The sequence below is a fragment of the Panthera onca genome, chromosome B2 (assembly GCF_046562875.1).
Source record: "Panthera onca isolate mPanOnc1 chromosome B2, mPanOnc1 haplotype 2, whole genome shotgun sequence".
NCBI classification, from domain to species: domain Eukaryota; kingdom Metazoa; phylum Chordata; class Mammalia; order Carnivora; family Felidae; genus Panthera; species Panthera onca.
This window is the reverse complement of record NC_138343.1, coordinates 100,239,849-100,259,058: the sequence shown is the minus strand read 5'-3', so window position 1 is coordinate 100,259,058 and position 19,210 is coordinate 100,239,849. Positions and strand designations below refer to the sequence as shown.

At 43.9% G+C, this 19,210-nt stretch overlaps 1 protein-coding gene across 12 annotated transcripts in view; it reads left to right on the top strand.

The window, feature by feature from the left end:
• The window catches only part of FYN (FYN proto-oncogene, Src family tyrosine kinase), a 214,832-nt gene that overhangs the window by 87,106 nt on the left and 108,516 nt on the right, over positions 1-19,210 (top strand). For all 12 annotated transcript variants that reach the window (XM_060616416.3, XM_060616423.3, XM_060616422.3 and 9 more), the window contains one exon: positions 9,100-9,169. The gene's annotated coding sequence lies outside the window, so the exon portion shown is untranslated. The remainder of the gene's footprint in view (positions 1-9,099; positions 9,170-19,210) is intronic.

The window sequence follows — 19,210 nt, the reverse complement described above, 5'->3', positions numbered from 1 at the left end:
GATGGCCCAGGTGGTAGCATTTTGAGTCCTTTTACCCTTGAACCAAGACTGTTCTGTTCTACTTTCATCTAATATATTGGCATTCGGTATCAACCTTGAAAATGTGTGCACGTGTATGAATTCAGAAGGTTCTTGTACTAAAAACATAGCACTAAAACTACTGGACTAGATATTCTTCAACATTTCATTCATCCTTAAGATTCTGGGATTATAATATTGTAGTCAGCCTACACTCCAAGGGCTCTCTGCACATCATTATTAATCTTGATCTTGGCAGTATTGTGATACTGTGTGCATTTCACGGACCTTCCCAGGAGCCACTGCACAGTATCTGTTTGGAAGGTCTCAGGAGTAGTAATCAGGCAGAGCTCAGGGACCTGTCCAGCAGCTGTACCTGCATCATAAGTTGTTCAGACTCTGGACAGCAGATCCCTAGAAACAGCTTCATTTATAAGGTCAAGGCAGAAATAATTCAAGTATACTACAAAACAGTTTCTCTTTTTACCTGACATCTAAGTAATGTGATCACCTGAAAGAAACTCATTGCTCATTCTTTAACTCGTTAAAGAAAAGACATGATTATTATAAATATAAACTTCATTCCATGAGTCTTAGAGAATAACAGAATCTTTTTCCTTCTGAAAGTCAACTAATTAGTTATTCCAATGGCATTTATTTCTTCCCCATCTTCAGCCTAAAAGTTTAAACTTAATAATTCATTATTATTATTATTATGAATCATATTATTACTATGCTTGCTTGGGGCTGATGGAGATTACAGGGGGCAAAGGGGAGCCCTAAAAGCCCCACCCCAGCCCTCCAGCTATCCCTTTGCTTGACTCAGTTCAATCATTTGTGCCGTTAAGCCCAAATATATACCTTTCTAGTCTGACTTCAGAGCTGGCCTCTTGGGCAGCTGAGGGTAAACTCTTTGCTGGTTGGGTGGTGCCCTGCTCACAGGCAGCCTCTGATTCCCTGAGCCAGCCTTTCGTAGTTCTGCCTTCCTGCCCTCTTATTCTGTGGTTAGTAATTTCTTTCTGCTGGCCAAGTGCCTTCTGTGCTCATCTCTTTTTCTGTCTGTCTTCCTCCTCTTTTCTTCTCTTTACTCCTCCTCCAGCAAATAATCAAACAAGCAACAACCGAGCCTCAGTTGAGTCTCCCCAACTCATTGGAGTAAAGCCAGAAGAAATAGAGCCCCGCAGGCAAGGGAAGCAGATGGGTCAGTGGTGCCTTCTCAGAGCACCCCTCCTCCTCCCCCAAGAGGAGCGAAGGCCACAGTAGTCATAAAGTGGGTTTGGTTTCCTAGGGAACCCTGTGTTTTCTGGTTCCCGTCCTCCTCCCTTGTGATTGGGCTTTGTGCACTGGCTTGTTTAATGTATTATCCCGCCATTTGGAACGCTTTAATTTTTCAGACAATTGACTTTAGACTCGCAGAGAATATTGTAGCATGGAAGAAGTCAGAACTGTATTTGAAATCTATTGTTATCTTTGTGCACAGGCTGCCCAGCTTGTACCTCACGCTGTGCAGGGCAGCCACAGCCACAGGAGAGCTATGGAGGGGAGGGGAAGTCACTCTCCCTGCCCCCACATTCTTTGCTTTTGACAATAAGACCCAGCAAAGACTCATACAGTTGTTTCTTAGTAAGGGGTCTCCACAAGTGTGTGCTGGCTTATCATCAGCCTCTATTGTCTAGAGGAAGACTTGGAATCCCCATTGGAGAATTTATATAATTGGTCACAGAGGTGAACTAAAAAGGATAAAGCCCTTTGAATGCAACAAAATGACTAGAAGTGCCTCTTCTGTGCAAGGCATTGGGCCAAGCAAGGTGCCAGTGGTTCGAAGATAAATTTAGAGTAGGTTCCTGCCCTCAAGGAGCTGTCTCTTTCCCTTGCAGTAGATGATATGGTAAGTTCTATAGGAGAGGCACAAATAGAGTGAGATTGATTCTAGTGGAGGAAATTGGGCAGGAACTTCAGGGAGGGATTTATATTAGAGTTGGGCCTGAGGGCAGGTTGGTTCTCCATTCTTGCAAGTGGAAGTAAGAACACATAAGAGGGAAGAAACGGCACAGGAAGGCCTGGGGAAAGGGCAGATGCTGGGAACAGCAAGTGCTTTGGTAAGACTGGACGTGAAGGAGGAAGAAGAAATGGAAGATAAGGTTGAGGTGGGTTTGGAGTAATGGTGGCTTTAAGAGTTTGTGTAAGTCATCCGTGTTTTGTTTTGTTTTGTTTTGTTTCGTTTTGTTTCGTTTTGTTTTGTTTTGTTTTTTTGCAGTACCACCAAGCCCTGAGGTTCTTAGGAGGTGGCTCAGAGGCACTGCAGGGGCAAAGGTCCAGAGCAGCTCCCCTCTTCTCCATGTTGTATACTGGAGAATCGTCTTTCTTTCTTTCTTTTCTTTTTTTTTTTTTTTAATGTTTATTTATTTTTGAGAGGGAGAGAGAGACAGAGTGTGAGCAGGGGAGGGGAAGAGAGAGAGGGAGACACAGAGTCCGAAGCAGGCTCCAGGCTCTGAACTGTCAGCACAGAGCCCGATGCGGGGCTCAAACCCACGAGCTGTGAGATCATGACCTGAGCCGAAGTCGGAGCCTTAACCGACTGAGCCACCCCGGCTCCCTGAGAATCATCTTTCTTTAAAGAGTATTCCACTTTAAGAAAAACTGAAACCCATTGGTATACGCAAAAGGGAGACACTCATTTATCCAGTCAGTTAACAAATATTTATTATGTGACTTCTACATACCTAGCCCTGTACTAGGTTCTACTGAAAGATCACTGAAGATTTCAAACCAGTCAGTAGCATGGTGGCAAGAACCACTGGTTAGCATCCTGAGTTCTAATCCTGCCTCTGCCACCTACTATTCGTAAGACCTAAGGCAAGTCTCCTGGTCTCACTGGGACCAGTTTCTTACCTGGAAAATACAGTTAATAAGTCATTCCCAGCTGGGGCATTCTGAAACTGACATGATCAGAGCTGTAATTCAGAGCTTTCATGTGTGTCCATAGAGTGGGAAAAGGAGACACCAAAGTCAGGCCAGTTAGGAGGTCATAGCAAGAACTTCTGTGAGTCATCCTAAGACTCTGAGTGAAGACTTTCACTCACTCATTCAACAAACATATAACACTCAACGCCAGCCACCGTGCTAAGCATTGATACACTAGCAGTGACCAAAACGAGGTCCCCACCTTTAAGGTACATTATATTTAGGAGGTAGCATGGGTGATAGATCTAGGGATATAGTTTAAAACACGTGACAAGGGGTAATGGTTGGAACTATGGAAGTATATGAAATACCAGGGAAGAGAAGGCAAAAAGCTTTGGGGGAGAAAAAGAGATCTGAGGTGATAGAACATACAGAAAATTCTGTGGAAAACCAACTAATATTCACTCCATGATAGAAAGCACGTTCTTGGGGTTGCCTGGGTGGCTCAGTCAGTTAAGCATCCAACTCTTGATTTCGGCTCAGGTCATGATCTCACAGTCGTGAGTTTGAGCCCCACGTCCGGCTCCGCGCTGACAGTTCTGGAGCCTACTTGGGATTCCCTCTGTCTCCCTCTCTGTCTGCCCCTCCTCTGCTCATGCTCTCTCTCTCTCTTTCTTTCTCTCACAATAAATAAACTTAAAAAAAAAAGAAGGAAAGAAAGCATATCTTTCATCAAGCCAACATGACAAACCCATCCCTCAAAATATTCTGTTGGGGCTAAGAAGCTATAACACAGAAGAGATCATGTCCGTTTAGACACCCAATTCTCCTTGACCACATCACTCCTGTACATGAAGCAAAATTACACCAAAGCTGTATATGGTTTTATATAAGAGCAGATCTACTTGGTTTCCTCAGAAAGGTCTTAAATAAGTACCAGTGGTATGTAAAAATGCTAAGAGCAACTGCCTAAGCTCCTGGCCCCTCAAATCTTTTTCTAGACCAGCTGGCTCTTTTTTACTTTCCCCCAAGTTATTGGAGTGGATCCAAAAGCAGATTCTGAGATCCTCCAGCTTTTCCTTATTTACCCTGCCAGTAATTACATGTCACAGGTTGTCTTCCCTACTGGAGTCTGAGGCTGAGCAATTAGTCTCCCATTGTCTTTACAGGAAATGACATCCATGTGGCTTCTGGGGAAAGCAACTGTTGACCACTCTGGCTAAAATAATTTGGAAAGTGTTCAGCACTTCCTCTGGTTGATCATTTAAACTGGCTGATTTAGAAAGCTCTTGGAAATGTGCAAAGTGAACAAAGGTTGTCAGAACCAGAAATACTCCTGGGTCACTTCCCCAAACAAAACAAGTCTCTAAACTGTTGCTGTGGCCTCTCGATGCACCAACTTGTCTGGACTCTTCAGCATGTGGCTGAGCCCAGTGCCTCTGTGTTCTGTTCCTTGTATAATGCTTTATTGGGCACTGAGTGGTCAAGATGCTTTCCAGCTACTGGTCATTGAAAACCCAACTCAAGGAGGCCTGAACAATATGAAATTTACTGGATTCCATTGGTTCCACAGACTTCAGGGTTGACCTAATGCAGTCACCCCAACTTTGCTTCTCTGGGGTTTTTTGTCTTTACCTTCCTCTCTGGGCCAGCTTTATCATTAGACTGAGCAAGGTAGCTACAGAAGCCCTAGGCATCACATCCCATGGAACATTCAGAAAGGAGGAATTTATCTCAGAATGAGAAGAAGCTCCCAGGAAACCATTCTTCACATCTTGTTGGCCTGCATTGGGTCGCATGCCTAGTCTTGAACCAGTCATTGGCAAGAGGAATGCGTTCCCCTTAGATCAGTGCATCTGAAACCTTGTGGACACACAGATCACCTGGGGATCTTGTAACATAGATTCTGACTCAGTAGGTTTGGGATGGGACCTCAGAGTTGATATTTCTCAGAAGCTCCCAGGTGATGCCGATGTTGCTAGTTGGCACACTGCAAAGCCTTAGACCCATCAAGTCCCCACCCTCCAGCTGGGAGTGTTGTCGCCTGCCCCTGAGGCACTGTGGCTGAAGGAATATGGGGGATCTGTTAGGAAGAAGGGAGAAGGGATGACCCATGCAGATGAGAACCATGTTAGAGATACTTGTTCCCAGTGGTAATGAGATCTTACCTTTAATCAGGAGCCACACATAGTCTATGATATGTATTAGAAACAAAAAGTACAGGGCGCCTGGGTGGCTCAGTCGGTTAAGCGGCCGACTTCAGCTCAGGTCATGATCTCGCGGTCCGTGAGTTCAAGCCCCGCGTCGGGCTCTGTGCTGACAGCTCAGAGCCTGGAGCCTGTTTCAGATTCTGTGTCTCCCTCTCTCTGACCCTCCCCCGTTCATGCTCTGTCTCTCTCTGTCTCAAAAATAAAAAACGTTAAAAAAAAAAATTAAAAAAAAAAAGAAACAAAAAGTACATGCAGTGCAGTGTGTTGTGTGGGAATGCCTGTAAATATCTTACTATTTATTTACGAGGATGTATATGTCATAATTCTTGAAACAAAAGATTAAACAGTCATGCTCCTGTTCATTATCATTAAGCTGTTTTTATTTAATACCATATACCTAGTGTGTCTCAAGAAGAACAAATTCAAGTGAGCTGGATATAAACGTCCTTAAGTTTAAAAAGAGTATGCCAAGGCCAGCCTTTGTTTTGAATAGGTATCTCATCTTTTGTAGTTCTCTGGGGGGAGAGAGAGTATACCCTCACTGTCCTAAGCGTCACTTGATATAATGGCGAGCATGGAAGATGCTGCCAGTGGTGAATTTATTCCAAAGCAAATGGTCACAGTGGCCTTATGAGTGGAGGAAATCATTATACTTTTGTCATTTGAAAAGGAAGAGCTATTCTTTTGTTGTTAAGTTTATTTATTTAAGTTTATTAAGTTCAAGACTACACCCAATGTGGGGCTCAAACACGCAACCCCAAGGTCAAGAGTCACATGCTTTTCTGACTATAGTGAGCTGCAGCTGTTTAGGGACAAAGCTGGTAAGACCAAAGGACTGGTCTATCCTGAGGCAGATTCATCACAGACCCGGGGGCTCAGAGTGAAGTATGCAGCCAGGTATGGAGTAAACCTTCCTGAAGCGGTCTCTTTGTTGAGTTGCTATCTTTGGCCTCATATACAAGGACAACGTCACTTAGGGAAGGTGACATTTCACCCCTCCATCTACTGGGACCACGGGCTCATATCCTTGAGACCAGTGAGAAGCCAGAGCAACCTTAACTGGCCTTGTCTTTATAGGTCACCAAGGTATCCATACTTAGGAAATCACTGGATATTTCTTGTCTTTGCAAAAGCCCTGAAAGATTGAGAGAATCCCATCTACACTAGCTGGGGAAAGCTCTAGACTTGGTGCTCCACGAAGGAAGGGATTGTGCTTGTGTCACACAAGAGCCCCCTGTGTGACAGGATGGTGTGATGTCCAGCCTGTTCTTGGGAGATCTGAGCATCCTCTCTAAAGGGAAGTAAAAGAAGAGAACATTTTGTTGCCTCATTTCAGTAGTTTATACTTTGAATATGGAGTGTTTAGGTGTCCTGTCTACATATTTAGGAGCTCACAAGCTGCCAGAGAGGTGACATAATAGTCCTATCAGCTGAGTCCGTGTGGGGCAGGAAGCAAGCCCTTGAGCTCACTCATTCAAACAGTGCTGGCTGTGTGCCTTCCCTCCTGTGTGTGCTATGAGGCAGGGCATTACTTGCCATGCAAGGAATAAAAAAAGAGGGCCTTCCTTTACAACTTAAAAAGTAGGATACAGAAGTGTATTTCAAGTATCTATATCAAATAAAACATAATTTTTGAAAACAGAAAAACAGGGGTAAGATAACAGCACATTGGGCAAATCAAGTTAGAAAGAGCTCACGAAGAGGAGAAGTAGGTAGGCCAGGCCTAAGAGCAGGGGCTCATGACCTGGGGGTCCATGGATGGAGTTCAGGGGTCTGTGAAATTGGATGGTGGAAAAAAATTTATTTTTACTAACCATTAATCAAAATCTAACATTTCCGGGGCACCTGGGTGGCTAGTTAAGCGTCCAACTTTGGCTCAGGTCGTGGTCTCATAGTTCGTGGATTCGAGCCCCGCATTGGGCTCTGTGCTGATGGCTCAGAACCTGGAGCCTGCTTCGGATTCTGTGTCTCCCTCTCTCTCTTCCCCTCCCCTGCTCACACTCTGTCTCTCTCTCCCTCTCAAAAATAAATAAACATTAAAAAAAAAAGAAAGAAATCTAACATTTCCTTCTATTATGAAAGTAGCACTAGCTATTTGTCACCAATAGAAATTATGGGTGTTTTCATATTACTTTATAGTTACAGATATTCTAAAATACCACTTATGCCCAATAGTACTTCAGATCACAGTAATTATTAGACTTTTGCTGGACCTTATTTAAATATAAAAAAATCCGTTTTGTTATGTATTTTGATAACTGCATATCAGTATACCTCTTTTGAATCCTGTTCATTGCATGTATTAATTTCAAGCATTTAAAAACATTATTCTGAGGAGCACTGGGTGGCTCAGTCAGTTAAGCATCAGACTCTTGCTTTTAGCTCAGCTCATGATCTGATGGTTTGTGGGTTCAAGCCCCATGTCTGGCTCCACACTAACAGCATGGAGCTTGCTTGGGATTCTCTCTCCCTCTCTCTCCTCTCTCCTCTCTCCTCTCTCCTCTCTCCTCTCTCTCCCTCCCTCCCCCTCCCTCCCTCCCCCTCCCTCCCTCCCCTTCTCTCCCCTTCTCTCCCCTTCTCCCACTCACATGTGCATTCTCTCTCAAAAATACACTTTAAAAATAAAAATAAATAAAAACATTCTGAGAAACATGTCTCTAGGCTGCAGTGGCACAAAAGGAATAAAGATCCCCTGCCTCAGAAAATGGCTAGGCCCCTTACCAGCATTTGTGGGGCAGAGACACTCACGGAAGAAACCAGCAGATCCACAGGCTCAGGCAGGACTGGTGACTGCATCTTCCGATGGAAGATGTGGAGACAAAGCAGAGAGAAGTTGGAGTCCCAGGCTAATGTAATTTCACAGAGAAATTTGAAGGTCTTGGGAAGCGGTAGAAGGTGTTTCCACAAGGCTTTAAGTTCAGTTTAGGAAGGATGCCTTGCAGAGCCGTGAGAGTGGGATTTGAAGGGAAGAAACTGGGGGCCAGGAATTGAGTTTCTGCAAGGCGTGATGCCAACCAGTGTGATGATAAGAGAGAGGGAAGGCGGTGAGTCCCGCACGCCCGAAGGATGAGAAAGGAAGGCCAGTACCACGGTGTCCAGTGGAGGTGAGGAAGGCCGTGTTTGCTTTCAGGCCTGGGTGACTAGGAGAAAGATCATAGCTCCTCGAATGCTCTGAGTGTTTACTGCATGCCAGCTGCTGTTTTAAGCCTTTCTGTGACATTTATGTCACTAAATTCATATCATTTAATCTCCATAACCACCCTGGGAGGTCAATACAATAATCCCTATTTTACAGATAAGAAAATGAAGTCTAGAAAAGAAAGGTGAGGGTCTCTCAGCCAGCAGGGGAGAAGAGAGTATATTATTAAAAGAAACAGGGAAGAGGAATTGGTTTGAGGGAGAAATTTTTTATGACTTCAATTTTAGGTCTTTTTGCATAGTTCTTTAGTCTTCAATTATTTTATTTTATTTTTTACATTTTTAAATTTTTATTTATTTGTTTATTTTGAGAGACAGAGCATGAGTGGGGGAGGGGCAGGGAAGGAAGGAGACGCAGAATCCAAAGCAGGCTCCAGGCTCTGAGCTGTCAGCACAGAGCCTGACGCGGGGCTCAAACCCACAAACCATGAGGATCATGACCTGAGCCGAAGTCAGACGCCTAACCGACTGAGCCACCCAGGCGCCCCTGTCTTCAATTATTTTAAGTAAGGGCTAAAAATTCAAACAAAGTATGAGCACAGTTTCTGGTTTATTTCACTGTCCCGATTTTAATTTATTTGTTATTAGTGGGTGCTGAGTTAATTTGTAAATTGGTTTCATCTTCCTGTGAAAAACAAAAAGGAATCTGGCAGTAAGAGTTTGGTACATTGATGAGTGCCCCAAACAAGGAAGATGTTATGGTTTCCAGAAGGGTAAATTACTTCTGTTTAGCGATGCATTTTTCCTTTTGTTGTGGTTTGTCTCTCAGGACTGGTCCAGCAGCTGTATTAGAAGACATGTGGTGTGTATGAAGTTTGTGATAGTCGGGGGAAATTTTGGTAAGTGTTGCTGCATTTACTTCTAATATCTTTTGTTGTAAAATGGTGCCCAAAAGGGAAGCCAATGCCTTGTTTTGTGCATCTTTTACATCTGCACTAAATTTAGACAAAATGGGATTTTATCATTAGATGTAACATTCAGTTGGTACTTTCTAACAGTATGACTTTTTTCTTGTTGTTACTGATATGTTATTAAGTAATATTAGAAATATGGAGTTTTCTCAGATTTAATAAGAAATCTAGATTTAGGAAAGTTTCTGAATACAGGATAAAGAATACCCTTGACAGTTGAGCTTGTTGTCTAGGTAACCTAGACTATATGAGTATAGTCTAACATGGACTATAAGAGTAATAAACTGCAGACCAATAGAATAACAACAGCAACAAAGATTCTCCGCTGCAGAGAGATCCTTATGGCCTATCTGTTGAAACAAGAAATAGTCACCTGCTTGGGAAATGGAAAGTTGAAGGGAAGCAAGAACTCAGCACGTCTGGGAGCCAGTCCCAGCATGACAGTGGCCGGAGAGGCCAAGAACATTAAATTCAGCAACCACCCAGAAGACCTTGCTAGCAGTAGTGAAAAGAACAGTCTTCGAGATCAGGAGACCCGGGCTGAAGTTTAAGTTCTACACTAACTGGTTGTTACATACCCTCCCTGAGCCTCAGTTTCCTCATCTGTAAAATGAGGCTTGTAATGTTACCTCCGTCATAAGGTTGTCATGAGAATAAAATGAGCTAGGTAGTGCTGGGGCATAGTAGGTGTTCAATAATGCAGTTATTCTTGATAACAGGACGGCGTCGTTTGGAAACTAGACATTTGCCACTGAAGTCAGACCACCAAAAGGTGTACATATCTCCCAGCAGGAGGGCCACTGGGGATGGGTTGGTCACACCACATTTGCTGTCACAAGAGATGTCACAGCTGGTCACCACGGTCCGTCCTCCAGAGTCCACTCTGTAACACCTTGTGGGAACCCCAAGATATTTGCTGTCTTCTCCACCTCTGCCTACCCATTCTTAGATGTGCTTGACTAATTTAACTTACCTTCCTGTTACCTTTGGAGCCAAGTGCAGTTAGAGTTTGGAGTTCGTTTGAGTTCCATTCAGTTTTGGAGTCAATGTTACTATGAACCAAAATAATGAGAAGGAAAAGACGGGTCGGGAGTAGATGGTCCCCGTGGTTTGGGTCTCGGGTATCGTATTTAGGCATTCATTTCCAAAGCTTTATTTTTATTTATTTACTTTTTTGTCTGTGCTTATTATGTACTCCTCCTGGAGATCCAGTTATCAGACTAAATTTTTGAGCTTTAACTACAAGAATTCGGCATTGGGATGGGACTTTTCCTGTGGTTGGAGGGAATCAACTGTGTCACTGCAGATGAGCTGGTGTTTAAGATTAGGTGTCCCTAAGTGGACCCCTTTGTTTCATAGAATTGGAGAGATGGACACAGCTTCAGGGGTGTCCAGCCCATTCTCCCTCGAGCCAAAATCAAATCTCTTCTACAGAACCCGTGACAAAGGGCAGTCCAGATTCTCTCAGGGGTAGGGAGCTTGCTACGTGAAGAGTAGCTTGCGCCAATTAAAAAAAAAAAGTTAAGGGAAACAGGAAAATTTTAGAGAGTAATGAAGTTGTTCTGGATCTTGATCTGTGGCAATATTTTTTGTTTGTTTAATTTTTTGAGAGAGAGGGCAAGCAGGGGAGGGGCAGAGAGAGAAGGACAGAGGATCTGAAGCAGGCTCTGTGCTGACAGCAGCGATCCCAATATGGGGCTTGAACTCACAAACCGCGAGATCGTGACCTGAGCGGACATCAGATGCTCAGCCGACTGAGCCACCCAGGTGTCCCCATCTGTGGTGATGTTGATACAACTGTATATTTCCTGCAAATTCATAGAACTCTACAATAAAAGGTTGAATTTTGCTCTATGTTAATTAAACCGTAGTTTTACAATGGGAAAAAAAAAATGAGCAAATACCTGGGTGTTTAGCTCAAATTGTTAAAAAGAAAGAAGGGAAGCAGGGAGGGAAGGAAAGCATTCTAGTCTTTACACTGAGTTATGACATATGCTCCATGAAGCAGGACCTTGGTCTTTTTCCTTCCTCTGGTCTCAGTGCCCAGACAGTGCCTGGCACAATGGAAGGCCTGTGATAAATATTATTGAGCCGCCTATGCTCTTAGTCACTTTCTAAGTAGAGACCTGTCTTTCCACTCTGTCACACACCAGCCCTTCCGGTATTTGGAGACACTCTCCATCATTCATCTTCCCCTCTCTGGGCTGAACTTACCATGTTCCATTCTTGTACTGTTTGTCTCCTGATATTATTTCCCTCTCCCTCCCACCCTGCCTCTCCTTGAGGAAGCATCTGCTTTACCACACCCCTCCTGGATACGTGGCCCAGCGCTGGGAACCCTGCCCCTGAGGTGGTTGGTCCACCAGCGGTACCGTGGGCCATTGGTACCATGGGCCATTGCATCTATAGACGATGTCGGGAGACCCCAACCCCAGTGTTCTTCTTTTGCAGTCACTACTGAGTGCCTGGTAATGGAACATGAAGGATTGGTTAACGGTAGTCTTCAAAGAATGGAACTCTTAAAAGTGGGGAGGAGAGCCATCCAAGAGATAGGGTGACGGCAAATCCATCTTCTTACGCGTCTTGACTGAAATGAGGGCAAGCCTCACCACCCTTTGTTTAAGACAGCAGTAGTGTTCTTTATAAATCTTTCAAGGTAGCACTGTATCACATGTCCTGACTCTTCATTATGAGTCATAGGAAGTTTGAAATTCTTAAAATTAAAACTTGTGAGTGCCTTGAAAAATCTAGACTCCCCACCACCCTCCCCCCCCCCCCACCCCCGCCCACCCAGCCATCCCAGGGGGAGATATGTAAATATATAAACAGAGAGCAGTGGTTCTCAACCCGGATTAATTTTGTTCTCCCAAAGGACACTAGTCAATGTCTGAAGACATTTTTGGTTGTTGCAGCAGGGGGTGGGGAGTTGTGTGCTATGGGCATCGCGTGGGTGGGGGCCATGGATTCTGCTCAATACTAACTATCCTGTAGTGCACAGGACAGCAATCCCCTCATGCGGAATGATCAGGCCCAAGGTGTCAAAACTGCTGAGACTGAGAAACCTGATACAGAAGGAATTTTTAAAATTTAATACCCGAAGTACTTATTATTTTGAAGGTATAAAATCTTTAATATTTTGGCATTTAGTTATAGGTCAGTATAGAACCAGAAAACGTGAAGAGGTTTGGTCAGAGAATCATAGGGCTGAAAGGTCTCATAAGAGACTCTCTCTTACATTGCCCCTGACTCCAAGCAAGACGTGACTTCAGCAAGACAGATGGGCATCTGAAGGCTTATACTGATGACTGTAAACTGAAAATGAGACTCACACAACATGATCCTCACATTCACACAAAAGAGGTTGTCTCATATTTTAATTTCGGCCCCAGCTTCTTCACAAGTGCCTGTCTCTAGATAGCCTTTGAGATGTAATGGTATTTCAATCTGGGCTAGTCCTTCCTTTTAAATCAAGGGCAGCGATTCTGGTGTGATGAAAATGTGCTTAGGGAGGAGAGAGATCTCATTACAGATGATTGAGATTGGGTATTTTGGTACACAGGGCTGTTTATTTGCATCAATTTCCTAGTGACACCACAGTCTGGTTTAAGTGTAAGTTATTGAGAGCTTTTGTAGCCCAAGATGGCTACACTTGCTAAAGCAGGGAGATTAAAGCAGCGTATGTCAAGTTGTGATATAGGACAATCCACTTGAAAAGACTTTAATTATAGGGCTTATTTTGGGAGGGTAACTGTGCTTTTTGTGAGGTATATTTTGGGATCTACTAACCCAGCTTCAAGGCTAGTAATATCTTCCCAGAAAGGGTGTGGCTTGTGCTGGTGGACATAAATATTTTCTCACCAAAACCTTCAGTATAATATTCTTTCGACTTTACTACTCTGCATTTTTCCTTTTCTGATAATCTTTCCCTTTGCAAAAAATGCATTCTGGAACGTTGGAGAAGACAAGGGTAAAAGATCTCATTTCAGATGGCCAAGCCCAGAGATTTTGCATTTTCATCAGCCTGCTGTTTTTTAAGATGAATAGAATTTGGAGGAATGTACCAAAGCTGAACAGTAAGCAGTGTCAGGTGAGACTAAAACCATGTCAGTGCTAAATATTTTAATGTAAGAAACTATGGAAAAGCTACACATGTATAGCTTCTTATTTGCCAACACTGCCTCTCCAACCCCCGGGTAATTTTTGGAGGCCACTTCAGTGCCCTTTACCACAGCTAATGAGCTGGAGTCGGTATCCACTTGCACTTTGCTCTTCAAGACTTGTGCCTTGGGGCACCTGGGTGGCTCAGTCCGTTGAGCGCCCGACTCTTGATTTGGGCTTAGGTCAGGATCCCAGGGCCGCCCCATGTCAGGCTCTGTGCTGACCGTGGAGCTTGCTTGAGTTCTCTCTCTTTCTCCCTCTGCCCCTCTCCCCCACTCTTCTCTCACTCTCTCTCTTTCTGAAAAAAAAAAAAGTATATTAAAAAAAAGGACTTGTGCCCTTTCCCAACTCTGCTTTTGGTGACCTCCTTCACTTCCCTATTAATACCTGAGGCCTTTGGCCTTCCTTAAAGGAACTTTCTGCCCAATGTTTCCCAGTCCTCATTTGAAAGTGAATGATAAAGGAGAGATTAGATCAACAAAATAAAATCAGCTTTTCCTTTACACAATGTGTATGGTAGGTGGGTGGGGAGGAGGAACAGAGGTAGAGGAAGAACAGTTTTTTAACCCCCCAAAATAGCCACATCTGAGGGCAGAGAAGCACTTTTACCTAAATTCTAAGTCATGAAGGCAATAAAATGAGAGCCAGAAGGCTCCATGGGGGAGAGTTGAAGGCAAAGCCTCCTAACTGTAGAAATCTCTGGAGAGGTGTCCCTGTTTTCCACAGATGCAGTCTGTGGCCTGCATCTGAATCACCCAGAGAGACTATTTACGAGCACAGGTGCCTGGGCCCACTCTCGATGGACAGAATCTGAACCCCCGTGGCAGGTGCATTCTTCGTGTCACTCTCCAAGTGACTCTTGTGCACACTGATATAAAGCCCTGCCCAGTCTCTAAGATTCCCTCCCATAAGCATGGCTGAAAGATGCAAAGAACAGATCAGGCATTTTGAAGGTCAGACCAGTGCATGCTGCTCCTTGCTCTGCTGTGCATGGGAGGGTAGAGCACCATATTCTGTTACCTTGTTCTCTTGACCCTGGAAGCTGTTTCTTGCTCACTAAGAGAAGTGTCCTCGTTCCAAATTAGTTTGGGTGCCATCCTAAGCCAGATTCTTTGAAGCTACTATGAGACCGCCATCCTTCTTGTCTGCTCCAGTGGTGCATAAATCCGCCAACAGCCCTCCCTCTAAAATTTACACTGCAGTGTGGGGTTGGTCTGTGGCAATGCTTAAAACCAGAATCTCCCACTCAAGGAGGGGAAACATTCTCAGAATAAGTAGCTGTTGCATATTCTAGTATGTGACTGGACAGCTCACCCTGTGCAATAGATCCCATGTGGGATACAGGTATTAGAACCCACTCTGTAGCTGCCTCTGACTGGTAAGGCTGTCTGTGCCAGTGGGTATTGTGGTATCGTTTGTATAGATAATTTAGGTTTCTAAGGAGCTGTGGCATACTTGGTCCTCCCAAATCCCTTCTTAGGTGGTAGAACAGGTATTATCCCCAGATAAAATCTGCGACTCAGAAAATTTAACCCATGACTGAGGCAGGAGGCATTTGGGACTCTTTGTTGTCCCCCTCTCAAAGACTGGAGGCAGTGTTGGCATGTGGTGATGTGGGGGTCGGGTGGTTGGCAAATGTCCTACGGTGCCTAAGACAGTTCTGCCCAGTGAAGAGCTGTCCCCGGCACAGTGTTTGTTGCACCCCCGCAAAGAACTGCTCTGAAGTTGTGTGGCTAACTTGTGCAGTAGAACTGAGCTTGTATCTCTGCTGTTTGAATCCAGACCCTTTATGGCCCTCTCCATCTTAAAGGCATCACAGAATTAATTCCTGCATCACTGGGAGCTCTCACTGCATTAAAGTTTGAATTCTGAGAGACTGTTCTTTGGGTTGTGCCCTTGCTGCTCTATGTGCCTGAACATAGGCACAGCGTGCCGTATGTGGTTTCTGAGACCTCTGTGACTGGGTTGACCACTTACCTTGTACCTGTCATTCCTCTGTCAATGCCCAATGCAGGTGGAGAGAGTGCCATATTATTTTTTTTAAGAAGTTTGTTTATTTTGAGAGAGAGAGAGAGAGAGAGCACAAGCGGGAGAGAGGTAGAAAGAGAGGGAGAGACAGAACCCCAAGCAGGCTCACACTGTCAGCACAGAGCCTGATGTGGGGCTCAAACTCACAAACCATGAGTTCATGACCTGAGCCAAAATCAAGACTCGGACACTTAACCAACTGAGCCCCCCAGGCGCCTCAAGAGAGTGCCATCTTTGAAAAAAGATCAAAGCCTAAGAGGATGTTCCACCTTTGATCCAAGTCTTCCTGGCCTAAAAGCCGTCTGGATAGGGAATTAGGTGTCAATTTCAGGAGTTTTTGATATGATATCTTAGGCTTCATACCTACTTGGTGCTCGTCCAGAGCCTGGTATTGGAGCCTTGTTTAAAGTTTGGTTTTGATGTCAGCCAAAAAAGCAGTCAAAACAGTAGCTCCATCAGTCTGAATGAGCACACGTGAAATTTATTAAAGTGGTAAAACTATAACCATGTTGAATGAAGAGACACAGTGAAGCTGACCTGAATATAAATGTCGAGGGGATTAAGAGGAGGTAGTGACATGTGATTTTTTTTCTTTTCTATTATATTTTGCTTCTCTCTCTCTTCCAGTTTCTTTCCCAATTTTTTATTCTGAAAAACTTCAGAGCCGCCAGTTTGGGAGAATGGTAAAACTGACACCTATGTGTCCTTTACCTGGATTCACCAATTGTTCTGAATTCACCACATTTGCTTTCTTTGTTCCTTCTTCCAATTTAAACATATTTATATTTATACGTATTATATATAACATATGTAGCGTACATTACATAAATTTTTTCTGCACCATTTGAAAATTGCAAACATCGGGGCACCTGGGTGGCTCAGTCGGTTAAGCGTCCAACTTTGGCTCAGGTCGTGGTCTCATAGTTCGTGGGTTCAAGCCCTACATCGGGCTCTGTGCTGACAGCTCAGAGCCTGGAGCCTGTTTCGGATTCTGTGTCTCCCTCTCTCTGACCCTCCCCCATTCATGCTCTGTCTCTCTCTGTCTCAAAAATAAATAAACATTAAAAAAAATTATAAAAAAAAAAAGAAAAAGAAAATTGCAAACATCTTAACACTTTACCTCTAAATACTTCATCACGTATCTCCTAAGAATACGAATTCTTCCACATAATCACAATACTGTTATAGCTAAGAGATTCACAATAAGTCCATGATATTAGCTAATATCCACTCCATATTAAGACCTCCCCAGTTGTCCAGGCTACATGTAGTGTAGAATGTCCTGTATTTTGGCCTTGCTTGTTTCTTCATGGTGCTGTTCAACTTGCCCTTTCTCTCTTCCTGAAAATCGTTAGATCTAGAGGCTTGGGATTAGATGCAGGTGAAACATTTTTTGGCAAAAATACCTCACACGTAGTGATAGATGCTTGATATTTTATCACAGCAGGAGGTCCATGGTGTCAGCTTGTCCCTCCATCCAGAGTGATCTGCTTGATCTCTTGAATACGGTGGTAACCAGACCTCCCCTATGTTCACATACACCTTGGGTCAGTAAGGCATCTGTGGGCTGGTGCATGGATCCTTTGTGAACATCCTGTCACCCACCTACCTTTTGCCCAGTGCCTTGAGTATCAATGGATAATCCTCACCTGTACCCGTTATTACATTGGGACGGTGATATTTTTTACCCTTTGCTTTCTCTTCCTCAGTTCTTTATAGTGAATGACCTTCATATTTTTACAGTGATGATTTTTTTTTTAGCTAGTGCCCTGGCAGTCAGCCAGACTTTGCTGTGATAATAGATTATGCTGAACACATTTCTTTGCCTTTAGGATAAGAAGGAGTAACTTTACAGAGCCGTTTACTACTGCCTGCCAGGGTACCACATAGGCTCCTTAACTGTAGAATTTATTTCACTTTCCCCCACACACAACAGTTCAGACTGGCAAGCAAGGGGACTTGCTTAGGGTCACCCAGCTCCTATGGTGGAGTTGATACCAAGCCAGATCTGTCAGGCTTCGAGCCAGGGTTTTCCACTTTGCCATGTTCCCTCTGATCCCTGACCCCTGGCAGTGTCTCCCACCTACAGTGCTTGCCTTAGACAAGTGCCTACCTGACTGGGTAAGTCTGTGAACAAGGAAAAGTCAGCCAGGACGGGGCTGTGCAGCTGGAGAAACACAAGCCACATGCACCTAAAAGCTGCAGGTGCTACTGGGACTCAGACAGATGTGGGCCCAGTACTATCAGAAATCTCGGTCTGTATTTTAACCATCCCAACTTTTCCATGTGGGTAACTGATTTATATACTCTGACGCTCGTCCGCAGAATCACCAGCTTCCAGCACCTGGGCCGCAGCCAGCCGAGGCCCCCGCACATCAGCCAAGGCTTGGTTTAGAAATGGAATGCTTTGCTTGCTTGTTTTTAACATCTCTTTTAGACAGAAATTAATGTTCTTGAAATCTGATTTGAGGGGTGATTGATTTTTGAAGAGGGGGGAAGGTTGGGTTTTATGGAGAAAAGTCGTTAACTGATATATTATAAAACTTTGTATTTCTTAATTAGTAGGTCAAGAGCACAATAGTAGATATTTCATCTGTAGCTTGGGAAGAAAGCAAATATGGGACGCCTGGGTGGCTCAGTCAGTTAAGTGTCTGACTCTTGATTTCAGCTCAGGTCACGATTTCATGGTTCATGAGTTTAAGTCCCACATCCACATCAGGCTCCGTGCTGACAGCGTGGAGCCTGCTTGGGAGGCTCTCTTTACCTCTCTCTCTCTCTCTCTCTCTCTCTCTGTCAATAAATGGACAAATAAACTTAAAAAAAATACAAAAAAAGAAAGAAAACAAATACATTTCCCTCTGGATATCATCTCTAGGACTTCTCTTTTTCAAATTGTTATCTGAGCCCTTATCAGGGAGATGAAGTCTGTTTTCCCCACCTTGCACTCCTTGTTCTTTGTGTATATTTAACCGTTTTAATGAGTCACAGAAGAAACTGTGAGTTTGTTCCCAGGAGAAGAACGGTCGCAGATAAATAGCAGTGCTTCTCAGAATGGGCCACAGTGTTGGCGTCACAGTGTTGGCCAAGGATACAGACCAATTAGGTTACTTCTGATTCTTTTTAGCAGAAATTATCCTTGAATTTGAAGCGACGGGAAACAATTGCAGGTAGAGGCCCTCTCTGGTCTTACTTCAGCCAGTAGGAATTTAGTCCTGCCCTCCCATTTTACAGGTTAGCAACCTGAGGCACAGGCAGGTTGAACGGGACCCAGGTCAGACCTAATTAGCTTGGGTCTCTTGTGATTCTTCCTCATGTTTCCTGAAGTTAACATTTTCAGTCAGCAAGTAATAACCATAATGTTCCGCCCTGACATTGTCACTCATTGTCCACAATGTTTTTCTTCCCATGCTAACCCTCCACGATCCAGGTTTCCACTCCCAGTAACATTTAACAAGTGAAGAAATGAGGGTCCAAATCAGTGCCGTCCAATAGAAATAGAAGGCAAGGAGCATGCATAATGTAAAATTTTCTAGTAGCCATGTTAAATGAAAGTACAAAGAAATAGGTGAAATTAGTTTTAACGATACACTGTAACCTACTATGTATCTAAACTGTTATATCATCATGCAATCAATATTAAAAATTGTGGGAACATTTCGGTACTAAATCTTTGAAATCTCAGTGTGTATTTTATACTCAACAGCTCATCTCAAGTTACACAAGCCATATTTCAAGTGTTCCATGTGGCTCACAGCTACAAGTACGGGCAGCAGAGCGGTCCAG